The 19,667-nt window shown below is 37.0% G+C and overlaps 1 long non-coding RNA gene across 1 annotated transcript in view; it reads left to right on the top strand.

The window, feature by feature from the left end:
- Nucleotides 1-15,386: 15,386 nt before the first annotated feature.
- The window catches only part of LOC116444694, a 158,999-nt gene continuing 154,718 nt past the window's right edge, over nt 15,387-19,667 (top strand). The window contains exon 1 of the long non-coding RNA XR_004240447.1: nt 15,387-15,448. This is a non-coding gene — a long non-coding RNA (uncharacterized LOC116444694). The remainder of the gene's footprint in view (nt 15,449-19,667) is intronic.

Raw genomic sequence — 19,667 nt, 5'->3', positions numbered from 1 at the left:
GGGAAAGAAGCAGCACTAGGAGATTTGGGAGACCCTTTATGTGATAGTGTGGTAGTAAGAGGCAGGGGAGGAATAATCTTAAATGATTAACAATTAATGCAGATGTATAAAGGTAATGAAAACAAGGATCATGTAAGGGAGAGTAGTACTGATGTGGCAATAGTGCATGGTGGCTCGGCAATAAAGGAATAGAAGGGAATATGGCAGGGGTGCAAACACAGGTCTGTTAGAGTTTTTTAGCTTGCCAGTTAAGGATCAATACCTTATTAGAGAATATGTCTGAACTATGTGGATGGGGGAATACTTTCTGAGCAAGGAAACTGAGAAGGTTTTCTGGCAAGATCTGTCATCTGAATGATGAAGGAAGCAGGATCTTTGGTGTGCTCTGGAGCATAGCTCCCTATTCATATTGATTTAGAGTTGGTGGTAGCAATTACGATGTGTTGTACTCGCACTGATGTAAAACCTACCAGGTTTCAGTCTGAGCTTTTAGTTTGCCAGTTAGTGGAGCTGCTTTAGTCTGCACTCATTTACCAGTTCATTCAATTGAAACTTTTTATCATGACATGAGGTATCTGTCTACTGATCTGTTTGAATCCAGCTGATATCTGATGAGGAGAGGAAGCCTAATTTGTTCTACCTGCCACTGACAGCTCTAAATGTGGCAATAAAAAATAGTGTGTAATGCCTGTAGTCCTGAAACACATCTGAAGACATCCTTTTTTTGTCTGCTTGCTTGCTTTCTTGATTACCTTCTTTCCTGTGATGACAGGAAAAAGCCCCTATTTATGTTCTCACAGTGCCTTCATTTGGTTTTGTGTAACATGTGTTATAGGAAGGTTAAAGGAGACCCAGAACTGACATACCTGAAAAGTTAAGTTCTCTTTGCGTAACTGAATTCTTGTCTATAATGTGGAATTTTCATACCATTTAGTGAGACCCCTGGAGGACCAATGGAGTCCTGTTTTGACGCATGAGAAGATACATAAATTCCTATCTGGCAAAAGAAGAATACTTGCTAAAATAATAATACAGCAGTTTGTTTTTATAGTTGAAGTAAAAATCCAAGAGCTGCAGCTCATATTTTACATAATTAATAATGCCTCACTTTGTTTTTGTTTGAATTTTATTTTAACACCCAACAGGAAATTGAACTCCCAATTATTTGTTTAATTTATGTGAAATGAGTGAGGCAATAAGTCCTTTGTTCACTGAAGGTTAGTTAAAGTGCTCATAAACAGACTATCTAAGTTCCACCGCACCTAAACCAAAATGGAATATTTGAAACATTTTTAGGAAGGACGTATTATGGCTTAGTTCTAAGATTTCCAGTCCAATTTGAAAAACTTAGAGAAAAATTTTTCATTTATCATTATTAGGGAGTGGATACTAGATAAACAATGACATTGCTTTTTAGCTTCCTGCCAAAATTCTCTCTATATTGTTGTGTGCTTTCTGGATATACACAGCTGCTGTTTTTCTTTCAACCCTAAGTATCAACTCAGGTTCATTGGTATTTTTGCCTTGATTCATTTTTTCATCCTCTATTGACACCTTTTGGTTCTTTCAAAGCTGTTTTCCTTATTTGTGTGATCTGGCAGGAAGGTCTTTACATTTATGCCAAAGTCTACAGCTGATAGTTAAATCTACAACATGAAAAGATAAAAGGAAGCTCCTTTTTCATCTCACTTAGCCAGGCAAGATATTTTAAGGAGAAACCTATCTATTTGCTGCTGTGAATTGGTTGCTTGGCTGTACTGAAAATCATGTGGAGATATTTAATACATTTTTTTCATTGAATGATTGTGCTGCAGGGTCCCCATTTAGCTGTCCTTGTGCCTTACAGACAAACATATTCTCATGGAATGCAGTAATGGAGACTGTTTGAGACTGTTAAGTTTTAGATTTTGTTTCTAAAGTAAATACCTGGCACTGAAAGGGTTTCCCCATTTTATCAGAGCAGGCAGTTAATCACTGATGGGCTACAGGGGCTGCTTTTGCTGTTTGTTTGCTCCTGGGCCACTTCTTGTTGCTTGGGTTGTTTCAGCATATTGCATCATCCTGTCCAGAGCTCATGCAGAAATGTTAGTAATTCATCTTAGCGTTTTCCTGTGTCAGCTGAGGTTGCAAACCAAACTAACATCATTTTTCAAAATGCCACTTTAGGAGGCAAAGAACTGAATCCTGTAGTCCTTACTCAGCTAAAAAAAAAAAAAAGTTTGCTGATTTAGCAGTATTGAATCAGACTCAAGTGTCTATAGAATTAGAGCATCCCGAAGTTTACTACTGATTTCAGTTTAGTTATTTTCTGCCAATATTAAGAATGAACTGCACTACACTGTAGATTGTTTTTTACATGCTTGTAATATCTGAATAGAAATTTTGAGATGTGAAATTTTATGTGCTTAGGTACAGATTCTAATTATATAATTGACTTGGAAATGTTACAAGCAGTAACACTTTTGACTTACCTTTGTGGTAATAGATCCAGTCTTGAATGCTTTTCTCTGTCTGGAGTTTGTATGAGATTTTCTTTGACCTGCAGTCTTAAAGTAACCAGAATTTTGACTGAATTGTTTGCCAGGGGGAGGAGCTGGAAGATAATGATTGCTTTCTAATTTCATTAAATAAAATAGCTCAGCAATGAAATCATCCTTTTAATGTTCCAGGGACCTGAGAGTTCACAGTCAACTCAGCCCTATTGTTTATTATAGAATTCATAAATAGAAATTATTAATAATGATCTAAAGTTTTTGGATCTCACTATATTAAAAGTTAGAGGATGTAATCCCCAGTAAAGCATGCCCTTCTGTATGGTTTCCTTACTGTTGAAAAAGGTTTGTTTGCTCAAAACTGCGCTTCTCTTTTAGCGGTGTCTGTTGACCTAATAAGATATTACTGTTCTGTATAAACCTTGCCTTGTTTGTTAGAACAGTTAAAAATATCAATCAGTCACGAGACAAAAATCTGTAGGGGGTTATCAGTCCCTTTCTCTAGGGAGAAAAAAACCGAGTAGTTTTTTTTAAAAGGAGTTATAACAGAGTTGCTATTAAAAGTGTAGCTGTTATAACTGAAACCATCATACTTATGGAAAAGCACAAACTATTTAATGTAAAGGAAAGGCTATGAGAATGCAGGAAATTACCCCATATCTATGGGTAAAAGAAATGTCTTTCAAGAGTTATTTTCCTTCCACTTCCATAATGTCATGGGCATTAATAAATCTTTTCTCACTCAATTGGCAGAATGATGATCTCCATTTTCTAGATAGGTAAAAATGGAAAGGTCAGAAAATTTAGGAGCTGATTCTGGCAGGCTGCTCTATAGTATCATTTTTGTTTGGAGAGAGTGGTTTTGACTGATTCCACTGACTGTTTCCCACTTATTCTTGTGGATATAGTTTGAAAGACAATTTTGGGATGCATAATGGTACTCTTCAGTATAGACTGTTCTGAAAGGAGTTGTTTGACTATCTTGGCAAAATCATAGATTACTGTATGATTGAATAACTCATTGAAATGAGTTATGGAAACAGCCAGATGCTTAGGTACATTTGGTCAGAGTGTTTTCTCAGCTACCCTTTTACCCTGTAGGTTCTTGAGTTTCTGTTGTCAGTCATGTGTTCAGAGGGCTGATTTAACTGCCCCGATCCTGCACCACTATAGCTCAGCCTGAAGGCTGAGGTTCCCTGAAATAGGGTTTTTGAACTCTTAATTAATTTTGGCCAAGTCATCTACTGTAAGGTAGTTTAAGAAGTAACATTTGCATTTGATATGTGATCCTGTGGTTTTATGGAGGGTCAAAACCAGCTATGTAAGATGCAAAGCAGAAACTTGCTCTAGATTTTTTGTGTTCCAGACAATTAAAACAAATGCAAAACCAATGCAAGACATGTTCTGAGACATATTTTCTCATTATCTTCTATCATCTTTTCTTTGTTTTAAAAACATATTTAGGACAGGGTCTTGATCCTGTGTTTGTGCCTCAGGGAGTTGCTGGCTATGAAACTAGAATGAGGGAGTCCCCTTGGCCACTGTAAATAGATCAAAGGCCATACTTCATTGTGCCTAGTTTTGAAATGTGGGATTTTTTTGGTATTTGTTTTAGTCCTTGGGCAAGTTGATTACTTCTAATATTCATATGGTGGTATAATTGTGCCCCTTAACTCATCGCTTGGAACAGATGGAAAACTTTTCCTGATTTTGATTGTTTTCCAAGAAAAACTGAATGGACTAACTTAATCTCGTTCATTTTGCACTTTTTTTAAAGTATCTGCCTTTGCACTGAAAGCAGAATGTTAGATGAAATCAAGGTTTTTTTCAGGAAAGAAATTTGGAGGTTTTAATTCTTTACTTTGATGGGCCTGCTGTTTTAAGGGCATCAAACAAAAGCAACACTGTGGGGTATGCCCAGCCTCTGCCCTGGAGGGAGGCCTGCTGAGATAAGGAGATTGCATAACTTCCCAGGAGGACTCCCCTGAAAAGGCAACCACTTTTTAAGTTACAGTGAGAAGAAGACAGACCCAGAATCCTCTAGGGGACCCTATGCAGATCCTTGATAACCCATTGGCTTTTACCCTCTGACACCCACCCCCTGTATCCCTATAAGATCTAGCCCACTGCCCCTGTGGGATCAGAGCTCGTCCCTGGCCTTCCCTTCACAGGGTGCTGGCTAATAAAGCAACCTCCTGTGGAATTGCTACATGAGCCTCTTGTCTCTCTCCTCCTGGTCTGGCCTGGAGATTGCCCCACAAAGCAAGAGCTGAAATCACGAGCTGAGAATCACTAAAGAGCTGACAGCCTCTGCAAGGGCACTCCAGTAGCTGAGGGAAAAACTAAATGGGCCCCGGGAAGACGGTTCCTCACAGGACCATCTCTCCAGACTGGTTATGGTTTCCTGGGTCTGAGCTACAGACCCCACACCAGCCCCCTCACAGCACTGCTTTTCCACAGATACCAAATGAGTATGTAGTATTCTGAAGGTGTATAAAATGCTTTAAAATCTGGGTTTCATTTACTGCATACTTTAGCCAAGGCATATTAATGCTTCACTAAATGTGTGAACTGAAAATGTTAGTGCATGGAGTCTAGAGTGGCATCTCTTAGTAGATGGTCCCAATGAGTTGCAAGTAGTGAGCCATGGGAAAACACCTTATGAATGAAGTTATCCTGTTTGTTGTATTTAAGGTAATTTTGAGGAAAAAATTGCTTGGCTCAGTAATATTGAAATTAGGAAATCTATACCTAAGGCAGGTAAAAAGGAGTAGGTTTTCTACAAAACCTTTGATTTATCTCTGAGTAAAGTGCTATATATAGGGGAGGTTTCAAAGTGTACCATTTCTATTTTTTACTGCTGCCTGTATAGAAATGGAAGTAGAGCAGTTTTTTCCATTTGGGAATGAGATCCAAAAGTCCTAACGCTTCAGAGTATTCTAATCAATTATTAAATTAACATGAAGCATCATCTCTGTCCTACCCAAGACTCCACGACTGATAACAGCATAATTGCTTGGACTGTAAGAACATGTAACATCAGGGTATTTTAGGGAAGTGTATTTGGTCCAACAGGTATCTTACTGAAAACCTCAAGAGCAGAACTGGCACAAAATATCTGAATTTGTGTTCCTCAAAGTGAGTGTGTGTTCTTAAAGCTTGCAATAATATAAATTAGTTATACTGTGGAAATAGCGTAAATGTTATCCAAGTATGTGCAGACTAGTATGCGCAATAGTCGATTTTGACTTTTTCTTAAAGTAGGGAGTAGATAAAGCTCTTCTGCTGCACTAAAATAAACATTAAAAGGTGGTTTAAAATCCCTGTACTCAATAAATGTTCTTCCCCATTTTAGGGACAAGGGGTGGTTAGCCATCCTTTCTTAAGTCTTACAGTCATGTTTGCTGTAATTCTTTTGCTAGTACATCTGGGGAAAGCATGCATTTGAGAATCATAAACAACTGCCTCCAGCTTTATAGTGGTGATATGAAATTGTTACAGCTAGAATAACTTGGTATCTGTCGCTGACCTTTTCCAACGATATTTAGTGTTAGAAACCTATTGGAATAATTCCTTGATTAATACCATGTGGAATTTGAATTTGCTTGGTGAATCAGCTAAGGGAGATATTTAGAAACTGATCAGCAAGTATGCATCAGCCTCGGGAAGTTCAGTTTGGAAATTGGGTTTAGATCATTATCTGTTGTCAGAAAAAGAGAGGATTAGCTAGAAGCAAGACACGTCTCCACATGGGGAATGCTGTTCTGGTTTATTTATGTTGTTTATGTCTACTGCCCTCTGTTACTGCCATTCTTGCTCTTCAGTGTTTCTGTTTCAGATCCTTGTATTTCTCCAATGCAGAGACTTTGTTCCAGTAACCTGAACAGTATTTAATAAAGCTTTATATTCTAGGACAATTAAATAGTAAAAATTTATAAAAACGACACTGGGTGTTTCATTTGCATTGTTAGACACAGAAGTCTTTTACTGTGCCTACCTGTGTTTTGTTGTTTCCTTACCTTGGAATTGCATATATGGGGTAAATGAAAGGATAAAGACTATTTATATTTGGTAATGCTAATTCAAGTTACAGGCAAAGATATTACTGACTGCATTTCATTCTGCCTTCAGAATAGGGAAATCAGATTTTCTGCTCATCCCCTCCACAGGGATGTGCAGGACAGATTATCTGTGCTGGCCTTGTATGAATCCAAGTGATGTGGCTCTTAGCTACCATCATTGAAGCTGGTCTTGGCTGTCTGCCAGCTCCAGGTCTCTTGATATTTAATTTCATATTGAAAGGAAGACTAGAACAAAGAGTGAAGATAATCTCTCATGCTTTAGGATGGCTGTTGCTTTCAGGTATGCTCAGAAAAATTTCAGCTGTTTGAATTGCAGCAGTTGTTTCCTTTGGTGCCTTATAATGATTTGAGCCCTTTGCCTGAAGATATTGTCCCACGTACCCCTCTGACATGGGGTCATATTCAGTTCTGATTCTTCTCTTCAAAGCACCTAGCAGCAATGTGTCCAAGGAGACACTGCTTTGATGTGGTATCCAACTGACATAAAATTCTGCAATAGATCATGACAAAAACATCAAATCTTGTAAGAAGACAGTTGATGGGCTTTATTGCTGATGTGACTGTGGACAGCTGCAGATCCACTGCCTCTAAGATCATAGTATAAAACTCACTTCTCTTTAAAATAATTTTTCTCGTGTCAATGCCAATAAAAAGAAATTCTAAGTGTGTGCTCTTGTCTTCTAAGAAAAAAAGCAGTAGCAACATGTCAACAATGCCCTTAATGTGTGGAGGTGCCCTAATGATAAACCTGGTATCATACCTGAATAGACAAACTAAAATGTCCAGAAATCATCCAGGACATAAAGGTCAAGATCTATTTCACACCTTCCAAAAGAAGGTGCAGATAAAAATTCTGTGTCTTCTGTAAATGTTGCAAGACTGAGCACTCCAGTAGTTTTTTATAAAAATGTAAAGTAGAGAATTTGCTAAACTTTGAGACTAAACAAATAATATTTTGTCAGATAATTTACTGCCGTTTGCTGATTCCCTTCTCTGTACAGCCAAAGTGCTGTGTGGTTCAACTTGGGGTTCAGTTTTTCGAGTCCTAGATTGGTGGCTTTTGGGCACACAACTTGACTCTCTCTTTGGGTGCAAACTGAGATGTGCTGGAGAATACTGTGCGTCTTTGTGGTCCTCTTGCATGGCATTGGGATGGGAGAGCCCTTGCAGGGATCAAGTGCAAAATGTAAGCTCAGTGAAAGCGCAGAATTGTTAAATGTTCTCACAGTATAAAAATTGCTAAATAGGACCTCCCAAGAAAATTGAAAATATCCTTCCCACCTACTGGTTAGCAATGAAGTCAAATTGACAACCAAATAATTCTCTATTTTTTTTTTTTTGTTTGTTTGTTATTTAGGTGTGATCTTTAGGCAGGAATTAAAATGTGTAATGTAGGGTCATATAACGTTAAAGTATCTATGGAACAGATTCTGCCTTAGAGCATGAGGGTGAAGTAAATACTTGGAGAAGGCTGAGGTAATTCTGTGGTGAGTATGTGTCTTTCAGGTTTCTTTCCTTTGCCCTAAACTTAGTATCTGAAAACTTAGAATTCTTCTTTACATTGGTCCTTTCCTTTTATTGTTGTGGTTTTTTTTTTTTTTTTATTTCTGAACTTTTTCTGGTGTGTTACTTCTGTGTGGATAGTTTTTCCTAGGTATCATCTGCATTCCTTCCCTTTTACTTGTTTTCTTTTTATTTATTTGTGCATATCCGACACTACATGCTCATAGCACCTTTTATGTTCCACAGCTTACTTAATTTGTGAATGATGCTAAGTGCTACAAAAGGACCAATATGCAAAATATAGGTGCGCAACAAGATAGGGCAGTTAGCTTACAAAAACTCCCCAAACAAATGTTGTCAGCAAACAAATGACAAGTCCCAACACATCTTACTTTTATGGTATTTGTGTATTTTTTACACATTGCTCAATATTTATCAGTTTTACCAGCCTTGAAGTGGGAACAATTGCTTTGAAAAATGGATTCAGCTTATTTAGTTTCACTCTACTCTTTCAGTAGCAATGTGTCTTCTGCTTAAACGCTGTTTTGGAACTTCAAGGAGGATCCTTAGTAAATTATGACCTATGCTCTCTCTGTCCCATAAAACAGTGGCAAGTGTGTGTGTGGTTTTCTAGTAAACCAATACTTTCCGAAATATAATAGTGTCAAGCCTTTCCTTCATTAGAGGAACATGGGAGTCAAAGCTGTAACTGCTTTGGTCTTGCAGCGTGAAGGTTAGTATAGTCTAGACCTCATTTGATAGAAATTATAATTTGAATCAAAGTGGTTGGCTCAGGCATAAATAAATTCCTTGTTCATAACCCCTTACCTTATGTCCTTCCTGTGTGAGAGAAAGGATTTGTTGAGGGGTCTGTGGCATATGAATGCCACATGTTCTGTGTAGTATGGATGAGCACTAAAAAAAGGGAAAAAAAAAGGTTGGTATGAGAACTGATACAGACTATGGCATAACTAGTGACATACTCATTTGGGTAATCCTGTGGCAGCCGTTTAGGCAGACAATTTGTCAGATATTTGGCTTACCCTGAGCTTTCTCATCTATCAGTTCTGAGCCTGTAATGTGCTAAAGCTGAATGAGTTTGCATTGAATGTGTGTTTAAGGAATACTAGACAGCAGAATTTTTTTGTCTGTTAGAGTTACTGACTTTCAGTTAAGTGCAGTTAACAACCTTGACTGGGCTTGATGGGCAGGCTTTGTGAAAGAAATGTCATGTTTGGGAGATAACTTGGAGCCATGCCACAAATACACTCAAATCCCACTCAAACATCCTTTTGTGCCCACTCTGCCCTGATAAATCTCAACCTTTTCCCTGCTTGCTGTGGAGAGCTAAGCCATGTTTTGTATGAAAGCACTCTATACATCCTTTTTTCATTTGCCCCTTCTTTTTTTTTCAGTTTTTCCATTGATGTGAATTTCATATTTTTTGTGAGTTGTGTGACTGTACTGTAATTGTGCACATGTGTTATTAGAAGGACTTCAGTGCATTAGCAATAAAGTACACTAAGAACAGGACTTTACTGTTTAATTTTTCAGTTCTTCGAGGAAACAAGATTTTGCAGAGGCACACCATCATATGAACAAACGGTAATAAAAAATGTTTGCTCCTAATAAAGTGAACTTGGGCCTCGATCCAGTTTTTGACACTTATTAGCAATGCCTTTGCAAACTAGCAGTGTTCAGGGCTGTTTCTGAATTTAGCTGACACAGGATATATTTTCAAGTCTGCATTCTTGTTGGGATCCCAAATGTTAGAAAAATAAATGATCTGGAAAGTTAAAATATAAAAGTAACTGTGATGGAGTGGAAGAATGTGATATCGAATATATTCTGGATGTTTGCGGTATTGTTTTTAAACATGACCAATCCCATTCATTTGTTGTGCAAGTCAAGCAGATCTAAATCTGCAGGGGTTAGATTTCTTTTTTTTTTGATGGGCAGCTTCACAGACTTGTTTTATTTTGTTCTATTTTACTATTCTTTCTGAGTAGTTCTGTAATGACAACAGAAACCTTACTGTTTTCATAAAGTACCCGTAGCCTAAATATTCAGAGTTGTTTGTCGTTGGTCTGGGAGTCTACCTCCCCTTTCAATCCATTTTTATATTATGAAATGTTGAAGTTTTGAAGGACATTTATCATCCTTTAGCTGAAGGAAGAAAACACATTGCTGGCAATAAATGGATGCAGCCATACTGCTTATGGCTGAAATAACATCTGCGTATGGGACACACACACATCATGACTTTGATCCAGTATTTTTTCCCTACATCAGTAGGATTACATTGAGAACCATAACTTTTTTTCTTCTGCATAATACTGCTAAATATTTTCAGCAATTCAAAATCAGTAACATTTTATAAATGAGCATATCATGTAAACTCAAGTATTTATTCCTTTGGACCTTTAAATCCTGCTTTCAGCATAAAGACAGATTGTTGGTGTAGTAAATTAAAGCTGCCTTACTGCAGCTATTTTGTCCAATGTTCTTTCACAGGCCCATCTTAATATTTTATCCCCTTTAATATCATTACATGATGCAGGCTTAATTTAAATAGATTTGACGGGCCTCTTGGTTGGCTTGACAACCAGAGGGAAAAATTAATGTTCTGCATTTAATCTCAGCTCAAGGCGCTAAATTATTTTGGAGGTCGAAGCTGTCATGCATATCATGCTAAATTATTGAATGTAATAACTATTAGCCTGATGTCTATTTATAAATTTTTTTTTCTTTTAATTATTGTTTACTTCATGCATCTTCAGCTAATTTTGAAAGGAGCATCTTTAATTTTACCCATGCAGTACAGTACTACTGTATCTTTTACAGATGCATTATTGGAGGTTGTTTAACCAGCAATAAAAAAGGAGATGATGGAGTTGGAAGTCTTTAAAGCTATGGAAACAAAAGAGCTTTTCTGCTGATGAATTGTGTGATGTATAGAGACTGTGTAACATACTCTTAGTTACTTCAGTTCAAATAGATTTAACTTTGAAAGTTCATAAAGGAAAGAATTGTTTTCTTATTTTTACTATTATTGAAGAGATATAGATCCCAAGGAGGAACAGAACTGCTAAGCACATAACAGAAAAACCCAACTTAGAGCTTAAGGGCTGTTACCTGAAGAGTACCATATGCTTTAGGAAACATGTAATGCAGGACAGACTGAAACATAAAATGTTATTAACAACTGTTTAAAGACTTCTATAATAGGGATTGTCACATTAAAGCTTGAAATAATGTAATTATTATCACTGAAGATGGTACATGTTTGCATAGTTTTGCATCTCCTCTGCTGTCTTAATTTGTCGTGCTAAATAATGTCAAGTAGAGTGAAAATGCATACATTCCTGAACAATGTTACACTTATAGGTCTGTTTGTTTTGTGAGGGCTCTGAGGAAAACTGGTCTCTAGTGTGTATTACACATTACTATCTTCTGAATTGCCCCTTCTCTTTCCTGGCACAAGAGTCAGTTTCTCTCTGATCCCACTGTCTGTGTTTTATCCTCATCTTTTAAAGATTAAAATAAGAAGATCTTTATCAGTATCATTTAATAGCAATCTCTACATGATGCTTTGTGAATCAAGCTTCTCTGTTTCTCCGAAGCAGCATGAATTGTGACCAATGGATTAGAAGGAACCATGAACATCTGGAAGACATGCCCTTGCCATGAATGGTGATGGACCAAAGATATTTATGTGCTACAAAACTTTGTGAGCATATCACAAAGTGATACCATTGTACTGGTTGTATGATTTGCCACATTTATTGTTTAGATGTATAACAGCAGAGAGAAGTCATCCCATGTTATGTCTTGTGAGCTACATTGATTCAATATTAGAATACTTAACATAATAAATTGACTATTCTAGACATTGCTATAACCAGAGTACAAGGCAGCATTCCCTTGTTATTCTGAAAGAAAAGTAAGTTAAATGCATCCTTGTACAAAAGCCCACATAAAAATTTTTTTTTTGGATTTGTGTTACTTTGAACCGAGACAGGATGAACAAATACTTTTTTTTAAAATACAGTTGTAATTTAAGTAGTTGTGTTTTTCCCTGTTTTGGCTGCAGTAGAATGATTTTTGTTTCCTTGAATTTTCCTTTGTTATTTTTTATTTTCTTTGTAACAGCCTTCTAAACCCAAGCCCTTATCTATCTCACACCAACTCTTCAACTGCTGCAAGTTCACTGTTGTAGCATAGGACTTAAAACTTTCCTGTAGCAGACTCTATTGAATAGCCTGAATTATAAATAGTAATTGATAGATGAAATAATTGCCTTGGCATCCATCCACAAATGTCTGTAGCAAAGCTGGGGATAAAGCCTTAGGCGGCTCAACTCAGTGTGCCTTGACCACAGTCTTTGTTGACTCTAGGGGAAAGGGTTGTGTTCCTTCACTTTAAGAGCCAGATTGCCTTTTCTAAAGATTTTTGGTTATTTGTTACAATTTCTCTTCTTTGAAATTGGAAAGGGGGATGGGAAGAAGGAAATTCTTTCTTTTCTCTTGAACCCCCCTCCCTGCTTTTTAAAATTTTGTTATTTTTGATCTGATAATTATAAGTAGAGAAAATAATCCTAATGCTAACATTATTCCTTCACGAACTTGTTCTCACTTTTCTCTAAAAGACATTGGAAAAGGAGGGGAAAGATTGGGGCAGGGTTTTCTGATACATTATTACATCCATAGTCCTTTCAGTGTTCCCAATATCACATGTCTGATTGTAATGAATGCTAGGAACTTCAGGGGTTTTTTTTTTTTGTAAAAAAAATCTAGCAAAGCAACAAACACCAAAAACCCAGCAAAACCCAAACCCTACCAAAAGCAACACAACCACTCCCATGAAGACTGTTTTGCAATAGCACTATAACTTCACCTTTCAGTGGTTTTGCAGTTTTTATACTGTTGTTTTCTCCTCTATGCATTCCAAAGGCATGCATGCCCTTAGATTTCAGTCACAGAAATACAGGAGAGACTGTTTTCCCTGGTTTTATGTGGTTTTTTTCTTTTCCAAAGAATGTTTAATTTGAATCTTAACTTCAATGTCTCTTAAAATAAAGTAGACTTTTTTTTTTTTACCAAAGGTATTTGGTAGTCTTGAACTTTAATTGTCAGGGCTTTAGGCTTTTTTTTTTCCTCTCCCCACCCCCTTTTCCCCCCATAAAAGTTTATTTGCATTATATCCAGGCGTCCAAGTGGATGGGTAAACAGACAAAGTTCTCACCAAACACCCTGCATTTAGCATCCATATGTATGTGGGCTTGTTACTGTGGTTTAGATATGTCCCAGCATGAGCTCAGTTTTGATCCCTGCCTCTTATCCTTGGTGTACCCGCATCAGTAGAGAAATGAAGCGTCTTAATTGCTCAGGCTTCTAGGGCCAGTGCTGATCCTTTCCTTACAGTGTCTTAGTTACTGAAGCATGTTCTTTTTCAGAGCTTTTGCTTACTGTTTTCTGTACTTCTTAGCTGACTAGAGAAAGTTGAAGATAAGTATTTCTGTCTTTTGCAAAAGAGTATTCTGAGTGAGTACAGCTGGCAGAGGACACATGCAGATCCAGACAAACAGTAGCCAGTATCTTTGTCTGCTTTTTCACTATTTATTTATTTGGTCTGGTTCACCTAAAATACGTCTTCCAGAAATGATTTTTTTTTTCCTTACATGTAGTTTCTCCTCTAATTAAGGTAGCTTTTTCTGCAAAAATTGGTGGCTGTTTAACTGTAAATAGAAGAACATTGAGTCTTGGTTGCCTGCTGGGGAGTATTACTGCTACTTATTTTACTACATTTCTTCTCATTTGTATCTTAAAATATTACTTTTTATCATATTGCTACTCTTTAAATTCCTTATCCAAAATGGAGATATGAAGGTAGTCCACTAACTCTGAGCGAATTAATGTTTATAGTCTTAGAAGTGCAGGAAATTCAGTCTTTAACCAAGATTATAAATAGCCCATAGACTCCTTTATTCATCACAGCCTGCCTTTTTGCTCTGCACTGTGAAATGCTGATGAAAAAAAATCTATGGCTGCATAACAGGCTAGAATAGCTTTCTGGATACAATCTATAAGTCATAGCTTTCTGTGCTGTGTTTGTCTCTTTCTTTTCCAGTGAATTAACATGACATGCCACTGTTAAGCAGTTAGGGTATGTTTTCATAAGAAGATAGGAGTCTGTCCTTTAATCTTATAAGTAAAATTGAATTAACTGAATATGATTAAATACTGTCCTCTTTAGTTTGGTCAGTTAATGTGGCTTTAGGTTTTCTACCCTGCTCCTAAACAATTTTTCAATCACATCACACCCATTCAGCTGAGAACATGACTATAAAAGTATATTGAGTTTTGCTTCATTGAGGCCCAGTCTTACATCAGTTAGTTGGGAAAGGGCTTGAGGATGCCAAGTTCAACCTTATTTACTTTAAAGTCAATGGTATTTTTGGTCTTAACTTCTAGAGGATCCCATACATAGTATAAGAACATGATTTCTCAAGCTATTTCACTAATTAAAAATTGATTTTTGGCTTTGTGTGGATTAAAGTTGCTACATACAAAGCTGTAGGTGATTTTATGTTTCCACACTGAAAGCCCCATTGCCATACAGCTTGTACAAGAACTAAGCTGGAAATAGTGGTAAATGTAATTCTGCTTTAAAAACAACATAAAATACTGCCAACAATTGTACAACTGTGTACAGAAATGTCTTGTACCTGCAAGAATTTCACTGATTTTTAGTATAGAACACTTAATAAAACTGCCAGCATCAGTGTTAGTTGAATTTCTTTTCTCAGGCAAAATCCAAGTTCTGACTGTATATCAACTTCTTTTGTTGTTCTTCTTTTGGCTAAAATTCTTAAGTTCTTTTTGGGCTGACAGTTTGCACTGTCCATGATGATTTAAGTTAGTTCTTCCCAAAGGAAAGAAACAAACACCTTCTGGATTTAATTGTTTGTTTCTTTTCACATGGAAAAACCTGCTAGTTGTCAACAGACTACTTTATAGAAACACTGGTGCAGGATGTCACTCCCAGCATCTGTTCAGCAACATTTGGAATCTAAGCAGATTCATTTGATTCTGAACTGCTCCAGTAAAAATTTGTAAATGAAGAACTTTTCTTCATGACCTATTTTCAGTTTGAACAATGCATTGAAGTTCCTAGTGAGCTGGAGGAAGGTCTGTCTGGACCATAAACTTATAGTACTGTTTTACTATTGAACAATTCAAATCATTTAGTAGATTCTAAAGAATTAATTAACTTAATAATTTTTTTTTATTTTATTTTTCATTTTTCCAGGCAAGTGCAGGCTGGCAAGTATACAAGATGCCTTCAAATCTGCAGTAGGAGTGGCGCATGGTGAGTGTATGACTTGAATGTTGTGAACCTAAGACTGCCTAAATGACATCTCAGCTAAGCACTCATATTTAAAGCTTGTCCAATGTAGCTGCCATTTAACATCCTACCACTTTTTCCTCATTGTGTCTTACATTGCAGTGGGGAGAGTACAAGTTACTCAGCAGGGTGAGTTTCTGGTTGTAAGCTGTGAATCAAAGGAATGGACTGTCTGAGGAAGCTCTGGACCTGTAGGAGGATGTAGGAGGTTAGACACGCGGCTCAGAATGGTTCAGGTATTTTTGTTTCTGGCTTTGGACAAAGATATGGGCAAGATGCCCCCTTTAAAGCACTGCCAAGGCTATTTCCTGATGGTTCTGGCTTAGCCATGTTATACAGTATGGTGAGCACATCAGTATGGGTGAGTACGTTATAACAAGGAAGAGAACTTGAGCCTAATAGAAAGTGCTTAAACTAGTACAATGCATTTTTGTGTGTCATTCAGAGGTAGGACGTGTGTTTTTTAGCTTTCTACTATTGTAGATACACATTGAGGGGTTGTATTTGCTCAGCATTTCAATAGCATTGAATTGAAAAATGAAAACAATGGAAAAAGTACTGTTGCCTCATAATACATAGAGATATGATGCCTAATGATATTTGGAGTCAATCAGTGAGGCTGTAGACCAGGTGTGAACCAATATCATTAAGTTGTTGACCACAAGGAACATTTATTTACCTGTTTGTCTCCAGTGTAGCAATAAAATGTGTGGGTGTCCAGAAACATGTCAGTCGTCCTGCTGTTGTAGAGTCACAGGACATGCTGTCCCTTTAAGTTGCTAGCTTTTAACACTGTTTTTAATTGTTATGTGCTTAGTTATTTGATTCCTTAGCCTAAATAATTGAAGTAGAATATGCAGGTTAACTTGTTTGTAGGTGGAAGCTGATGAAAATCCTTTTCATTTTGCATTTTTTTCCTAGGAAAACGGACAATATTTTTCATATTTCCTAGAGCAGCCAGCCTCTTTTCTATGCTGCTGTTGAATAGGATGAACTAAGCTCTCTGAGATCAGCAAAAAAGATGTTTGAATGACACAGACTATTAAAAAGGATTAAAAAAGTAGCTAGCTGCACATTTTAACAGAATAGATATTTTGCTGGTGAAACATTCCTGTATAAGTAATTCTGTTGCTTGAAGTCCACAAACTTTTAATGTTCCTTTCATTATTTTCCATAATTTCACATATTTACATTTACCTAGAATTCCCAATGAATAAAATCTAGTCTGCTTTCATTTCTTAGCGGTGATCCTCCTATGCAGTCTTACCTTCTGTTGACCTATATTTGAAGTGCAGCTCTGTTCTGAAAAGCTGTCACTGTCTGCTGAAAAGCATCATTTAAAATGGACTTACTGCTCAGCATGCCCTCTTAGAGTGAAAAGTCAGCAAAAAAAAAAAAAAGGCATTTCTGCTTTTTCCTGTGCACAACTTGGAGGTAATAATCTTAAAAAGAAATACAGGACATTTGCATTGCGTATTGTTCAGGACTGGTTGTTGTGCTTCTGTAAGAACATGGAAGGGTATAATTGCAGAAGATGTGGTGGTGGTGGTTTCACAGGCCCCAGCAAAGTGGGGTGGTGGGGTTTGTACCAGCAGAAAGATCTTAATAAGCTGAGGAGAGACTGTTGGAAGGCAAATGAGAGACATATTCCATCCCTCATGCTGCACAAGCAGTGCTGGTGAGTAGCATTGGAACAGGGCCTGAAAGATATACCAGATTTTTTTTAGCTTTCCTGGCTGGCTCACTTTTCTTTGAAGGAAGCTTATTTGAAAGTGGCATTTATGTATGTATTGACTGGCGAGGAACATTCTGGATGGAAACGCTAGCAGCTATGGGGCTAGAGACATTAATTTCTTCTCTGATTTTCTTTGAGTGTTAGCTTCCCTGTAGGTAGAGTAATACTATTTTTGGTATCAGTTCTGACACTGAGTTTTCTTTAGCCATCATAAAGGCTGGAAGTAGAAACAGTAGTAGGTGGGAAAGAGAATAGAATTACAAACTTTTGAGTATCTACATCAAGAATCATTGGAGACAACTGGAGAGGGATCAAGGATAAAAGTAGTCTCAAGCCAGTGAAGTTATGGAAACTGATTTGTTTAATACTAGAATGACACAAAATCCATTTATCAAACTGTGGTGAAGAAATAGTAATGAAGCTGTGCTTTGTGGAAATAATTTGCTGAGAGGGATTAAAAAAAAAAGTTGGATAAAACTTGAAAATATTTTGCAAGACTTGAGACTTGCTCAAAGTTTAAGTTGGTGGAACTCCTAATTGAAACAGTGTTATAATGGAGCACCATGGTAAGAAAAGACTACCAGAATATCCTGGCAGGATGTGGAAAAACCAGTGAGAATTCTCATGCTGCCAAGTAAATCAGGCTGTAAACTGGGAAGGAAAATAGAACAATCATATCTTTGAACATAAGAAGAACCTTAAAATTTAATTAAAAGAAGCTTGTAAGAAAGAACAACCTATCTTAACCTCTGTCCGGGTTTTGGACAGATAACTGTGAGAAGTGAGAGATGTGTACTTGAAGCCTGAAAGTAAGAATGGTACCTGAGGAGGAGCAAAATATATTTTGTGCAGCAAAGAAAAGTGACTGTGAGAAGTTTTCCATAGACCTTTCTATCTAGTTACCAAACTATCAACTTGAACACAAATGAAACTTAGATGCTTCTAAACTTGTCCAGTCGTGCAGAAACCAATACTCTGTAATGGAAGTTACGATGAAGGATGTGTGACTCAATCACATTGGATCCAGAGTGGAGTTTGTGTCTTAGGTTGTGCAGTGGGGGAACATGCTTACTAAATATGTCCGTGAGCTACATGGGATTGCCTCAGGTAACAAAACTATATATTCAAGGGCTGAAAATAAGCCAAAAATTATTCCAGAAAGATACGTTATCATAAAATAACATTAACTGCTGTAGCTAAAGGGGAGAAAAAAGTAAAACTAAGTGAAGATATAGGAAATACTCTAGGACAGGTCAGATTTTCAGAAAGGATGTAAATGAAGCCATTAAGCAAAGAGTAAATCTAATATTTAGCATGGATCACTGTAAGAAAGAATTATTACAACATGTTAACATGTTTAAAGAACGGTAAAGGGCTTGGTCTAAAACTGAAGCATTTTTGCATCTTCTAATTACTCTGAGGTCTTTCATATGGTTATTTCCACATTCCAGAAATAACGCACCAGGTGCCACTCCTGAACATGTTTGAGCCATAGATTGTGTGCTGAATATTAAACGTGCTAACTGCCTGTAATAGATCTGTTTGATCCTTATGACTTGCCCTACCAAAAGACAGGGCATCCAGCGGCTGTTCTAGTGTGTGGTGCTGTCAGCTGAAATGCTGCTTCGTGTGAGATATTATCAGGTTCTTGGTTGTGAGGTCACTCCCGTTACAACAGGAGAAACCTCAATCAGGTCCTATGCTACAGTGAGGATGCGACCTGCTTAGCTGAACCTGAGGACATCTGGTGACTTTTCACCACTGGAGACATTAGAGGAGTATCTGTAACTTCAGTTACCCAAGAGGGCATTATCCATGGGGAACCATGTGACAGGAGTGTGAAGCAAAACATCAGAGATTAAAACTGCAGAGGTACATCTTTTAATATGGATGGTACTATCACTGACTGCATGATAATTTTGATTTACATGTTGTTTTATCAAGACTCCTTTCTTTCAAAGGGAATGATTAGAGCTCATTAGAGCCTGACAGATGGAGCTCCTTCCCTGCTTCTCATGTTTCCTTTTCAAAAGTAATTTTGGTTTATGTACCCAATAAAAATATATAAAAATCATAGTCATGAGATTATACCGAGTGTTTTTCTTGATTGCTTTCACCTAAAATACTGCAGGGTGTACTCTGTAAGGTTGGTATCTAATATTACAGTGCTAATTGGATGTGTTCTTTTCTCATCTGTATTTCCTCTTTAATATCAATGAAGTGCTTTGAAAATTTTATCAATGATATCAAAATGATATCAAATCAACTTTTCTTCCATATTTTGTCTTTCTGTTATAAAAAAAAAAAAGATTGCTTCTTCTGCTAGTTCTAAATTGGCTAACTGCTTCTGCTCCTATAAAAAAGATAGTCATAAGAGACAGATGTGAAATCTTTTCCCCTCTCTTCATTATTGTTAATTATTATGGCAGTTCTATTTGCCTCAGATTA

This window comes from Corvus moneduloides, chromosome 5 (assembly GCF_009650955.1).
Source record: "Corvus moneduloides isolate bCorMon1 chromosome 5, bCorMon1.pri, whole genome shotgun sequence".
NCBI classification, from domain to species: Eukaryota; Metazoa; Chordata; class Aves; order Passeriformes; family Corvidae; genus Corvus; species Corvus moneduloides.
Note: the sequence above shows the minus strand (reverse complement) of the source record. Positions and strands in the feature narration are given on the sequence as shown.